Source organism: Haliotis rubra, unplaced genomic scaffold (genome assembly GCF_003918875.1).
Source record: "Haliotis rubra isolate DU_JTF1 unplaced genomic scaffold, ASM391887v1 Scf2253, whole genome shotgun sequence".
In the NCBI taxonomy this organism is placed as follows: Eukaryota; Metazoa; Mollusca; class Gastropoda; order Lepetellida; family Haliotidae; genus Haliotis; species Haliotis rubra.
In genome coordinates, this window is record NW_025766285.1 from 46,520 (window position 1) to 49,738 (window position 3,219).

Genomic DNA, 3,219 nt, shown 5'->3' on the forward strand with positions numbered 1-3,219 from the left:
AGGATGAGGAGGGAGATCTGGGCTGGTGGGGGAGATCTATCCTGGAAAGGGAAAGAGCTAGGCTGAGTAGGGGGATCCATCCAGGAAGGAGGCTAGGCTGGTGGGGCAGATCTATCCCTGGAAAAGGAAGAGCTAGGCTGGTAGGGGGGATCTATCCTGGAAAGGGGGAGGCTCCAGGCTGGTAAAGGGAGATCTACCCTGGAAAGGGAAGAGAGTAGGCTGAGTAGAGGGAGATCTATACAGGATAAAGGGAGCTAAGGCTGGTGGGGGAGATCTATCCAGGATATGGAGGCAGGGAGGCTGGTGGGGGATCCTATCCAGGACAGGGAAGAAGCTAGGCTGGTAGGGAGATCTATCCAGGATGGGGGGAAGGAGCTAGGCTGGTAGGGGGAGATCTATCAGGATAGGGAAGAGCTAGGCTGGTGAGGGGAGATCTATCCAGGAAGGGGGAAGGAAGAGCTAGGGCTGGTAGGAGATCTATCCAGGATAGGGAAGGCTAGGCTGGTAGGGGAGATCTATCCTGGAGGGAAGCTGGGCTGGTAGGGAGAGATCTATCCTGGAAGGGGGAAGAGCTAGGGCTGGTGAGGGGGGAGATCCTGGAAGGGGAAGAGCTCCAGGCTGGAAGTAGCCAGGGGGGAGATCCATCCAGGATAGCAGGGAGAAGATCCTAGAGCACAGTGAGGGGAGATCTATGCCAGGATAGGGAAGAGCAGGCTGGTAAGGGGAGATCCTATCCAGGATAGGGAGGAGCTAGGCTGAGTAGGGGAGATCTATCCCAGGAAAGGGAGAAGAGCTAAGGCTGGTAGGGAGATCCTATCCTGGAAAGGGGGAAGAGCTAGGCTGTAGTGGGGATCCATGGAAAGGGAAGCTAGGCTGGTAGGGAGATCTATCCAGGAAAGGGAAAGAGCTAGGCTGGTGGGGAGATCCTATCCTGGATAGGGAAGAGCTAGGCTGAGTAGGGGAGATCTATCCAGGATAGGAAGAAGAGCTAGGCTGGTAGGGGAGATCTATCTGGATAGGGAAGAGCTAAGGCTGGTAGGGAGGATCCTAGGGAAAGGAGGCTAAGGCTGGAAGGGAAGAGCTCCAGGAGGCAGGTGGGGAGATCTATCCTGGAAAGAGGAAGGCTAGGCTGGTAGGGGGATCCTATCCAGGATAGGGAAGAGCTAGGCTGGTAGGGGAGATCTATCCAGGATAGGGAAGAGCTAGGCTGGTATGGGAGATCTATCCAGGGGAGGGGGAAGAGCTAGGCTGGTAGAGGGAGATCTATCAGGATATAGGGAAGAGCCTAAGGCTGGTAGGGAGATCTATCCTGGAAAGGGAAGAGCTAAGGCTGAAGGGGAGATCTATCCTGGAAAGGGAAGAGCTAGGCTGGTAGGGAGATCTATCCAGGATAAGGAAGAGCTATGCTGGTAGGGAGATCTATCCAGGATGGGGGAAGAGCTAGGCTGGTAGGGGGAGATCTATCCAGGATGAGGGGAGAGGCTAGGGCTGGTAGGGGAGATCTATCCAGGATAGGGAAGAACTAGGCTGGTAGGGGGAGATCTATCCTGGAAAGGGAAGAGCTAGGCTGGTGAGGGGAGATCTATCCAGGATGGGGAAGAGCTAGGCTGGTAGGGGAGATCTATCCAGGATAGGGGAAGAGCTAGGCTGGTAGGGAGATCTATCCAGGATCGGGGAGAACTAGGCTGGTAGGGGAGATCTATCCAGGATAGGGAAGAGCTAGGCTGGTGAGTGGGGGAGATCTATCCAGGATAGGGGAAGAGCTAGGCTGAGTAGTGGGAGATCTATCCAGGATAGGGGAAGAGCTAGGCTGGTAGGGGAGATCTATCCTGGAAAGGGAAGAGCTAGGCTGAGTAGGGGAGATCTATCCAGGAAAGGCAGGAAGAGCTAGGCTGGTGGGGGGAGATCTATCCTGGAAAGGGAGAAGAGCTTGGGTGGGAGGGGGGGAGATCCATCCTGGAAAGGGAAGAGCTAGGCTGGTGAGGGGGAGATCTATCCTGGAAAGGGAAGAGGCTAGGCTGAGTAGCAGGGAGATCTATCCAGGATAGGGGAGAGCTAGGCTGGTAGGGGAGATCTATCCAGGATGGGAAGAGCTAGGCTGGTAGGGGAGATCTATCCTGGAAAGGGAAGAGCTAGGCTGGTAAGGGGAGATCTATCCTGGAAAGGGAAGAGCTAAGGCTGGTAGGGGAGATCTATCCTGGAAGGGAAGAGCTAGGCTGGTAGGGAGATCTATCCTGGAAAGGGAAGAGCTAGGCTGGTAGGGGAGATCTATCCAGGATAGGGGAGAAGAGCTAGGCTGGTAGGGAGATCTATCCAGGATAGGAAGAGCTAGGCTGGTAGGGGAGATCTATCCTGGAAAGGGAAGAGCTAGGCTGGTAGGGGAGATCTATCCTGGAAGGGAGGAAGAGCTAGGCTGGTAGGGAGAGATCTATCCAGGATAGGGAGAGAGCTAGAGCTGGTGGGGGAGATCTATCCAGGATGGGGAAGAGCTAGGCTGGTAGGGGAGATCTATCCAGGATAGGGGAAGAGCTAGGCTGGTGGGGAGATCTATCCAGGATGGGGAAGAGCTAGGCTGGTAGGGGGAGATCTGTCCTGGAAAGGGAAGAGCTAGAGGCTGGTAGGGAGATCTATCCAGGATGGGAAGAAGAGCTAGGCTGGTAGGGGAGATCTATCCAGGATGGGGAAGAGCTAGGCTGGTGGGGAGATCTATCCAGGATAGGGGAAGAGCTAGGCTGGTAGGGGAGATCTATCCTGGAGAGGGAAGAGGCTAGGCTGGTAGGGGAGATCTATCCAGGATAGGGAGGAGCTAGGCTGGTAGTGGGAGATCTATCCCAGGAAGAGGGGAGAGCTAGGCTGGTAGGGGAGATCTATCCTGGAAAAGGGAAGAGGCTAGGCTGGTAGGGGAGATCTATCCAGGGAAAGGGAAGAGCTAGGCTGGTAGAGGAGATCTATCCTGGAAAGGGAAGAGCTAGGCTGGTGGGGAGATCTATCCTGGAAAGGGAGAGGCTAGGCTGGTAGGGGAGATCTATCCTGGAAGGGAGAGAGGAGGTAGGCTGGTAGGGGAGATCTATCCAGGATAGGGAGAGAGCTAGGCTGGTGGGGAGATCTATCCAGGATAGGGAAGAGCTAGGCTGGTAGGGGAGATCTATCAGGGTAGGGAAGGCTGGGCTGGTGGGGAGATCTATCCTGAGGGACTAGGGAAGAGCTAGGCTGGCTGGA